Consider the following 11,481-nt stretch of genomic DNA (forward strand, 5'->3'; position numbering starts at 1 on the left):
AACTGCAATTATTCAGAGCCACCGAGTACAAATTAGGTGTTTTCACAGTTTTCGTAGAAATAAACGCATGGGGAATACATTCTCAACGTCTTTAGTGGTATGAATGACGAAAGAACAGTTTTTGACTTAAATGCAAATTTCAAATTGCAATTAGAATGCGTCCCGACGCCTTAAAACTGGCGCTAAAGCTCGGCACGCAATGCGTCTGTCTCTTCTGCAGGAAACTGAAATTGGCTGCAGCAAACGAACTGACAATCGGCAGACACGTAATAGCGTCTCGTTGTTTAGCACAAAGGACTAAAATACTGGTCGCCACGACCGTCTTTGTCTGTGCAATGATTGTTGTATAGAGTATAGACCGTCTTCTTTGTTCCCTGCTATGTTCATCGCGTGTCTCTCAATGGATTAGAATTCTACGGCCGAATAATCTCAGTGAAAAATTCCCAGATGACCCCGCGCCTTAATAAACAACCACGATCTTGAACTTTGACTTTATATATCTATAATCTCTCATTATAATTGTCATTTGTTCACTTTTTAGAAAATTTAAATAACTATAATATGAATAAATCTACACTGGAAAAAATTTTTAAGGAAAAGGTCGAATACGCTAGGCATCAGAAAGATGTAGCTGAAGTTCCGAACGTTCAAATGAACGAAATATTTTTCTATAGCCCTTCCTAGAATTGACGCCGCGCCGCAGGTAGGTGTAACATGTGTTGGGCTGGATCAGCGGTTGTCACTCAGGCAAGCAATCAGGCGTGAGCAAACAATAGCGGATCGGGCTCTAAAAGGTTTGTCCCCACCTACCGCCAGTCCTAAAACCGGCGCTATAAATTAATTTAGACCAATGTATTAATTTTCATAAAATGTGCGCGATGTATATTGTATCAAGTCTACAGTTTTTATATTGAAAAAACTGATGTGATTCTATCTTGATAACACAGATATCTTCAAAGTAAATCTGACATTTGTTTCAAATAAATAATTATTTGAAGGAAAATATTCAAGCATTATTCTAAGAGAAATTATTTCTTCGCTGAATACATTCATTTTCTCGTCTCAAGAACATGAACATTATTTCAAACAAAATAGTAGTAAAAATAAATATATGAATTTACTTTGGTCAAGAATTTTGTTAGAGTTTTAGTTACTTATCATCAGAATATAATATTCTTAATTCAATATTTAATTAGTATAATTAGTATAATTAGTTAAATAATTAGTAATCTTAATTCAATATTTACTCAGCCGAGTAAATTAGCCTACTTGATTCAATGCAGATTTTTTTCACCTTTTGGGATAGCCTCTGGGAAACTTTAAGAGCCCACAGTTAGCGAAATGTTAGAACTATTGCTCTGAAACCTTGATATGTTGTAAATTATACTATTTTCTTTCATATATTAATGCCCCGCGATGCTGACAAAGCGTATTTACCGCGAAGAACTCGATATGACAGTCTAAAACTGGTCATCACTTTTTTTCTGCAAATAATTACAAAAATATTATGAGTGATTCGGTAAAGTTTCACAGAGCACTCAAGAACTTGCCCGACAAATCTGGGCACTAGTTACGTAGGTTCGTCTTTACGTGGCCCGCACAAACTCTCATCCCCACGCTCGGTGCGTATGTGCACGCGTTTGTGTGGTTTGAGTTCCTCGGATGAGTGGCTAGAATTTTTATTATACCTACATTGCTCAGCCTTTATGGTTACGCGTGTTTACGCACTCATGGTTTATGTTTAGAAACTGTCGAGTCAGCAGTTCCGAGGGTTCAAATCCTCAGAGTTGTGCGAATTTATAAATAAATATAAATTAAATCGCACAAATAAAATTGTTCCCTTTTATATTTAAGTCTAAAATTTTCAGGAACTGTTCGTAGGAAATACGAACTGTTCATAAAAAGGTTCCAAATTTATCCATACATTTTTCACAGAAATAAGGATTTAATGTTTTAGTTTTTTATCCCGTATCCAAGACCTTGCTGCAAGTTTGTGACTTTTTACGGATGAATTTTTTCCCTGCAGCAGTAAACAGAGTGGGGATACCACTACTTACGGATTAGGGGAAGCGCCCTATACAGAACGCGGACTGTATAATTATCTTGCGCTTCGATCTCGATAAAGTGCAAACCAAAGTCCAAATCGGTGCGAATTTAGTCTAATGTGCGAAATTGTTTAAATTACGTTCAACTCTACTATTTAAACGAAAATTACACTTATTTCTGTAACTCGGTCCCATAAAACCAACACCTTCTCATTGAGATGAGAATATAAAAAGGGAATAGAAATTTTACTGATGAAAGCGCAGATTATAATTATTGAATCACTTTTCGCTATTTGCCAGTTAATTTCCACTATATTTCTCACAATTCTAACTTATTTTTTCATTGAGAAAGATTCCGCTGCAGATTCTAAAAAAATATTTGCATTCCATCATAGAAAGTCCGATAGACAGTGCAAGCGTGCGTAAGATGCAACGTGCACATTACACTGCAATGATTACGTTGAGTAGAAGCCACTTTGATGGCGAGATCATTTCCGCAGCAACGCTCGAATCTACACAACAGGATTACTCCTCGTAGAGGGAGTTTATTGAGGAACGAGGAAAATCCGATACATGGAATGAGGAAGAGCGAAATCATAAACCAGAGATCCAACACCGGTTGCTTAGCGTGTCCGAGCACTTGGCAACTGACGATCACGATCTCCGCATAAGTGATCGATCCACTCACGATCCGTTGCATGTTGCACTCTGTGCGCTCGATAAGCTAGAGAGAGGAAGAAAGAAAATCAGAAGGATAGAGATGAATAGAATGGAGAAAAACCACGGAAGGTTTAGACGTAAAGATCGAAGATGTATATTGTATCTGCATTGTCTTAATTACATCCCGATTTGCAGATCGATATACCAAGATATTAGCATGCAGCAGCGAATATAACAATCACGACATTTCCTTATGAAGACTTGATTATCATTTTAGAAAGCTAGAACATTCAATTTTAGAATGGAAATGAATGTGTTTCAAGTTAATCTCCAATTCTCAGTCTGATTTAGTTTCTTCTCTTGGTGATTTCCAATATCAGTTCAAGACGTTCATATTTATTGACTTTTCATGTACCTGTAGTTCCGAACGTTCAAATGAACGAAATTTTTTACTGATAATTATGTAAACTATAACAGGGCTAAAATGTTTGTTCATTTATATTGGAATTCATTTATTATTGAAACAGAATTATAATGCATATTTTAAAATGCAGTTGTAACCATATTGATGGATAAAATAAAAATGGGGGAAAATATTTCGTTCATTTGAACGTTCGGAACTTCAGCTACATTGACTTTTCAGGCTCGACCTGAGATGGAATCCATGTGAAAGTAATTTTAGTTTCTTTCAGTCAGTTTTATTTGCAATTTTCAAAAAAATTGTATGGTAAATTTGTCATATTCGAAAACTTGGTATTTTAGGAAATTCGTAAAAAAGCGTTTTTTATATCTATGAATTCTTCTTTTTTCGTTAGCAGGCGATGTTACAACTACACCGACAATAGTTAATATTGTATTATTGTGCATCCGACTGTGAAGATTTGTTTTGTTTGGAAATTTCTTTATTGATCGCAACGATTTTCGACATGAGAGTATACACCTTCACAAATTGGACTATTAATAATGTAGCTGAAGTTCCGAACATTCAAATGAACGAAATATTTTTCCTAATTTTTCTTTTATCCATCAATATTGTTCCAACTGCATTTTCAAATATGCATAATAATTCTGTTTCAATAATAAATATATTCCAATATAAATGAACAAACATTTTAGCCCTTTTTATAGTTTACATTATTATCAGTAAAAAATTTCGTTCATTTGAACGTTCGGAATTACAGTTACATCTATTAATAAAAATTTAAATGAGGTGTCGGGTTCAATAGTACCACAGAAAAAAATAAAGTTAAAATTTTTTGCATGTAAAATTTCCCGCTGTTAAAGTTGTAACTATTTGGCGAAAGTTTATCCAACGATGGAATAAATGCTGTCGTATGCTACGGCGTCCTTAGCAGCAATGGGAAAACGGCAATGAATGAGTGAATTCGAGCTGTAAATTGGGACACCAGATTTAAAACGACACACAGAAAACAAAAATTAAATTTGGTTGCAGTCAAGACTTGCGACGGTTAAAAATAAAAAATATTTCGGCAAAAGTTTTACCGGGGTTAGGAGATTATTTCTGATCTCGTCTACTGCGTGACGCTGAAGTTAGCAATATCGAACAGTATTTAATACCACGAAAGGCGAAAAAATCTTGCTAAAGTTGAGATTTTTATGTTAAAGTGGTATAAACATACAATCGACACTATACGGTGCGAAAACTAACACCGGTAAGTAGCTTTCGCGCGCACGCGCAGTTAACTTGGGTAGGCTTGTGCGAGCTAAAGAAGTTAAAAGATAAATTTATAATTAAAAGGATAATTTTTCAAGAAAAAAAATGTCAAAAAAATTGTTCAATTTTCATCTTCAGAAAATAATTTTAAACTGACACAATAAGCATTAAACCAAAAAAGGACTAGTTGAATTTTCAGATAAAAAATTGAATTTTCAAAAAAATCAATTTTAAAGCAACAAAAAAAAACGAAAACAATTATTTCCTATTAAAAAAAAAGATGATTTTACAACTAAAAAATACTTGAAAAAAAACTTTGACAAAATCGTTACATTTTCAACTTAAACAATGAATATTAAAACTAAAAAATAAGTATTTAACCAAAAATAAAATAGTTACATTTTCAGACAAAAAAATTAATTTTCTGCAAAATAGTTTAATTTTCGATGTAAAAAATGAATTTTCAACTGTAAAATATTTTGAATAAAAAAATCGAGTTCACAACAGAATAGTTAAAATTTTAGACATATAGTTAGATTTTCAGTTAAAAAAGATACATTTTTTGCCAAAAATGGCATGAAATGAATTCTGAAAGAAAATTCAAAGAAAAAAAGGACAAAACATTTTTATATGACTTCTTAAAAATGTTAAAAGAAGTGTAAAAGAGCGTGTAGACAATTTTGTAATTTTGCCATATTGTATATAAGAAAAAATAAAAAACTTAATTCTTATTTAGTCTTCTCGTGCATTTTTCTTGCCCAATTTTCTTAAAAGTATTTATTTTTATTAAATGCTTAAAAGCATTTTCAAACAAAGAGATTATTTTTAATTTAAAATAGATGAATTTCTAACAAGAAGAATAATTTTCTTCCAAAAAAAGATTAATTTTTAACTGAGAAAGGTCAATTTTCAAGCAAAAATAAAACAACACATTTTCAGCAAAATGTTTAAATTTTCAATTAAAAAAATTTTGAACTAAAAATGATAGTTAAATTTTCAATATAAGAAAATTAGTTTTTAACTAAAAAAAAGCGAATTTTCAACAAAAATGTTAAATTATGAACCAAAAAATTCATTTGCAAACAAGAAGAATCATTTTATATTAGAAAAGGATGCATTTTTAACAGCAAAAATAATTTTAAAAAAAAGTTTAACAAAATCGTTAAATTTTCAAATTAAAAAATTCTTAATATATGAAAACTTTACGAAACCTTTAATGTCTTAAGATACTTATCCCAATATTACAAAATTTAGCGTTTACAATTAGATTTCCATTGTAAAGTATAGTATCTTAATAACTCAGAAACATACGTTTAGTATGTTAGGAATAAATATTCCTAAATTTTGTTTTAATATGTTGCTTAGGAAATAGATTTCAGAAATAAAATTATAAAAATATCTCCATTAGTTAGTAAAACACTATGTAAAATCGCCTTTCAAATTATACAAAAAATATTCCAAAAATGGTAACAAATGGTTGTACAGATTTGGCTTTAACCTTATGGACCAGTTTCAGAAATATATATTTCTTTTATAGTTTTTCAGCACATTATTTTATCCTAATCATAAAGCAGATTAATATATACTTTAAAGATAAAAATAAGAAAGTCAGAAATTCATACAGTTGTCTGTTAAAAAATCCCACACATTTTTTAATAAAACTCCTTTCCACACCTCCTTCAAAGAAAAATGTTCACAACATTTTTATCAAATGATAGGTCTATTGTACTTAAGGGGAAAATGAAAATCTTTCATTAATTATGAATGTTTAATTGACGTCAGTTCCCTTACTATTCACATTTGAGAATTGAGGAATCTCTTTTTCGCAAACAAAAAGTGTGAAAGTCCTTCGTTTATCGATTTTTATTATAATTTATTTATTTTACATATATATCTATTATATCTTATCAAACTTATATACAAAAATCTTAAATTTTAAGCGCATTTTAATACTACAATTCTTAAACGTTTCCAATTTTTGGAAATAATTAAACTGATTTTATATGTACTTAAAATCATCTTTTCTTTTCAATTGCATAGAACTTATTCTAAGTAAATAAATTATATTTTTAAGCATACAGGAATGTATCTTTTTTTTAATTTTTCCAAATTTATTTAATTACTTATTTTTATTGAACATAATTGGACCTCTTGCGATTAAAAGCTGGGATTCAGCCTGAGAAGAAATGGGCTTAAAGTAATTAAAAAAAAATCATTAGTATTTTATTTTTTAAACTTGACAATTGTACACAATTTCCAGGCGCATCTTTCTTTCTTCTACAAGAATTTTTAGATTTTTCTTTTTTTTAAATAACTTGATCCTACGTTCTGAAACTCTTCTAAAGTTTAAATTATTTTTGAATTTCATTAATTCTACTAAATATTTCTTGAATTTATTCGATTATTTACATTTTTTAAACTTTTTAATGATTGTGAATTGAAACATTTTGATTTTAAAACCTTCAACACTCTTTTTCGAAATTTTAGGAAATCGTTTAATGTGTTTAAAAGTCTTCTATAATTTTCTTTTAAAGGTAATTTTTCAAAATAAAAAATTATTAACAATTTTCACACAAATATTAGGAAAATAATTCTTTCTTTTTTAATCTTGTCAGACCTTCGAATCTTCTTATCTTTAAAAATTATTCAAATTTTTACTGATTTTTCTAAATTCTATAAAATAAAAAATTGCCTTTAAACTTGTTTAGATACTTTAATATTTTTTTAAATCTTTTTAAATGTTTTGAAATGTTTTAAAATAATCTCCTGAAATTAATTTTTGGCAATAAAAAATATTTGTAAATAAGTAAGTATACCTACAAATATATGTGGTAATCCATCCTTTATTTCAATCATTTGAATGAAATTTTGTCAACATGCCTAAAAAAATCATGAAAACTCAATTAACAGTACTAGATATAACCACATCCCTTAATTCCTTTCCATCATAACGAATATGCAGTTCGAGTGAGTATTTCATTCTTCAATAATGATGAATTATGGTGCGTTTTGTATAATACGTGTGCTACAGTTAACATTATTTTGCGGAAACTCAAGGCTGCAGTCTTTAGAAATATTACCCGCAAATAGATCGTTATCACACTAAAAAAAAAACTAAGTACGAAAGTAATGAGTTAAAAAGATGAGTGGAATAATAATAATGAGCAGAAAATGGCTGCACTCACATATTAAACTAATCGTGGTTAATGTAATATGCTGAAATAATTTGACCGTAGCGCAAACAGAAAGAGGTGTTTTGTAAGATTTTGTGAAGACTTGCAAGGAACAAAAGGATCTTCTCGTGTGAAAATAGGATTGAAGCAAATCGAAGTTGAATGCGGCTGATCGTGACGGGTTAACCGTAAAACCACTACAACCTTATGAATTCTGCCGAGTAAATCGCCCGTGAAAGATCACTGAGTACAGCACCGAAGGCCGAAGAAAATCTACTCCCTTGGGCAGAGAACTGAAGTGATCAATCAGCCAAAGATAATTAAAATAAGATTTACAAATCAATTTAGAACTTTAAAAAATTTGTTTGATCAAACGATTTTGCACAAACTAATGGTCATTTGAGTTGTTGTAGGACTGATCGAATGCTTGCAGATTATTATAAAAAACGAAGAACCTGAGCATTTTTATCTATAACAAAAAACAATAATATCCCTACTGTCAAACTGTTAGCTTTGTATATTATGTAAAAGCAACTGTTTAACTTGAAAGTAGAAAACCTAGCTCACTGATATTTAAAGTATTCAGAATCTGGCAAGAGATTCTATTACGAGTTTGGTTGCACAATCCGGACGTAAAGGTTTTGAAATGGAACTAGTCACGACCTTGCCCACCGTCGAAAGCACGACGACGGAGAGCTGTCCAAATCTTTTGGAGAGAGCCCAGACCTAAGGTCATAAAGAGCAGTATTCGTCGACCTCGATAGTTGGAGACTTTCTTTCTTCGAAAAGTGTCCGAGGAGCAGAGAGCTTCAGACATGTCCCCGCTTTGCAAACGGAGAAAGCGAAAACTCGACTGAAACTTGACAAGGATTATTTATTTAAAAAAAAATAAAGTGGAACAGACAAGACGGATTTAGTTACAGAGCGACATTCAACTTTTTCTGTAATTGTCTTATCTGTTTACTCACAAAACAATAAACCTAGTAAAAAGTATGCAAGAGAAACTTTGGATAATCAAAACAGTTTCTACAACCGCAGTTCGAAATTTATGTAATTGTAAATTGAAAAAACGGTTAATTTTATTACATTTAACTTTAACGACGATACTCTTGAGGAAAGTGAACATTATTGCATAGACTTTTTGATTCTAAAAGTGGAGAAAACGATGTTTCGTAAATATTAACTAACCCAAGAGCGATAATCTAAACTCTAAACTGTATGCCAGATGTTCCATTTTCTTAAAATGCATGTCTGTTACAGGTATTTGTTTGTATTAATTTGTTTTCATGTATGTGTTATTTAATTGACTGTAAAAATGTGGTACGCAGAGGGAAGTTATTTATAGTGGGTAAATTATGGTAGCACGTAAGTGTTACCTTTTTACTGTACGCTGTATGCAAAGATTTTTTGACAAGAATCATTAAGTTTCAGAAAAAAAATGGTAAAAAGTGCATCATTCTTTCGTACCAATGCATTAAGAGACTATTTTTCGCGATTCCGAAATTTCAAAGATCATGTTGCAGTTAATAACTGTACCTATAAAACTAGCAAGATCAGCATTATGTACCATGAAATTGATGCACCCAATAGGTACATAAGAAAATATAATTTATAAACTATCGTTCACCTTCTTTTTTTACAGATCTCAGGTTACACATATACCAACATTTTTTTCACAATAAAATTTTTTAATTCAAATTAATTGGAAACAAGAAATGCTTTCCTTCTTACGAGAATGGTTGCACTATAAGTCGTAATTTTTTTAAAACTATTATTACTTTTTCTTCTACAGAAGAGAAGTTAGGAATACGTCAACACTATGTCTTCTTTCAATAACTTGAAATTAATTCTTAATTTACATATGTTTTATACATACATATGTTGAAATATGCACCAGGTCAGTTCCAACGTGTTCTTTTTATTTTCTAATGAAAAATAGATTACTCAAACAATCTCAATAACAAAATGGACTTGAGTTTTTGACTTGTCGCAAATACGAACAAAAAAATTACGCAAAGTGAGGTGTGTAGTTTTTTCCAAATAAGTATTTAGGCTGAGGTGCACGCACGGTACGGTATAAACCCTTTCGCAAGTCGCATTATACACGGGATGCCCCATTCATCCGATTCGAAATTGCTTAGTGATTAGTCGACTCGTACTGCTATTCGTTAGAAGAATTGCGTAATTGCAAGGCGAAGCAAAAGCGTGGATTTTATTCCGAAAATAAGAGTCGCGCTTGCTCAATTCTTCGAGGGAAGAACTACGCAAGTAATTTTGCGTAAACCGTTCCTGAGTATATACGCCAGTGTTGACTGTAGACTTTCGGTCTTAAACCACCTTTTTTTCAATTGCCTTTAAACAATATATATATATTCAGGTACACTTGTATAAAGCCATATGACATATGTAGTTGCAGTGCATTTATGTTTATCTTCAATCAAAATACATACATAGGTCATCTACACATTTTGGAGCGAGTTAGCACTGTCATTTCAGGCTTGAAAGACGGGTTTTAAAAAACACCATTTCTAGATTTAAAAAGTTCGATAAGCATTAGTCAAACATTTCCGGTAAAGTCGGGAAGCTAAAAAAAAGTGGCTAGGTTCACCTAAATTCAGTGGGCATACCACAAATGTTTACGGGGAATCTAGACACTCTGTTCAATAAATGCTACAAAGCATATATCAGCCTTTGGTTCCCTTACTAAAAAGAAGATGTTCTTAAATAAAATCTCTACTAATTTTCTGAATATGCCCATCTCAAATTTTCCTAAACGTGAACGCCATAAACGAACATTTTCTACTCTAACATCTTCTAAAGCTATTGTCAAAGAAGAGGAAACTAACCGAAAAATGTAATCTATGGGGTCACACCATGGACATAGGAAACAAGGGACTAGGCATGCCATTGCAGGGGTGATGAAATGAGGGGGGAGGTCCGCCACCTTTTGATGTCCCGCGACAAACATGGCAGCGCCCACATGTTTATATTTTTATGCATAGTTTGTCGGCAAAAATGCTCGTGCGCATAATCAAATGGCACATCGCAAGATGGCGGCTTTCCCCACTCATGGAATTCTCCCCCTCCCGTGGATTCAACCCCGCTCGACAAGTTAGGATGGCATGTCTAGTCCCGTGTTTCCTATGTCCATGGATCGCACATAAATTACGTGATGCGTCTATGGGGGGGGTCAAGGTTATCGCCGCGATTTGTCACGAAGGGGGGGGGGTCTTCTGCTGCATTAATTGACACTCAATGCTGTAATAGCTTCACTTATCACCTCTAAAACATGGAACTCATGTCCTTTAAATTTACTGCCAATCAAACAGTTCACTTTTAACAGTTTGCCGGATCGTTTTTTCCCGCATCCTTTGTCTATTACTGAGAGTCAACACGATTACAAAAGGGAAGTTTCAGAATTTTTTTATGATCCGAACATTCAAGAAAACAAAGTTGTTTCTCAATACAAAAACCTTTATATCGCATCTATAAACAGGCTGCAATGTCATAAAAAGTTGCGACGTGCATCACATTCAACTTCAAAAATTCGTCCGGTACGAGTTGCAGCTGCTCGGCAAAAATAATTTCTAGTCCTTATCAAAAACTTTGAAACTGAAGAAAAAGAGAAATGGCTAGACAAAGATTCGGTGGATGACAGCGACGTTTCATGTCTAATTGAAAAAATAAACAAAATAAAAAAGGTCCACTAATTACTATTGTTGAGCATTTGCAATCTGTTCGGAAAAAACAAGAAGGTTCCAACAGACAAAAGCTTTTGTTTAGAAATAAGGTGTTTTGTTTTGCTAAAAATCCTAGGCGTAATATTTTTTGCATTTTTGTCTTGAATTTTATGACAAAAGAAATATAAGTTTTTGATCAGGAATTTTTCATTGAACTTTATATCCTTAATTTTTCTTATTTTCACGGG

General features: G+C 32.0%; 1 protein-coding gene across 2 annotated transcripts in view; it reads right to left on the reverse strand.

Moving 5' to 3' along the window:
- LOC117174860 (serine/threonine-protein kinase 17B-like) overlaps window positions 1-11,481 on the reverse strand; it is a 295,788-nt gene that overhangs the window by 283,068 nt on the left and 1,239 nt on the right. The window lies entirely within an intron of this gene.

This window comes from Belonocnema kinseyi, chromosome 6, assembly GCF_010883055.1.
Source record: "Belonocnema kinseyi isolate 2016_QV_RU_SX_M_011 chromosome 6, B_treatae_v1, whole genome shotgun sequence".
NCBI lineage: Eukaryota > Metazoa > Arthropoda > Insecta > Hymenoptera > Cynipidae > Belonocnema > Belonocnema kinseyi.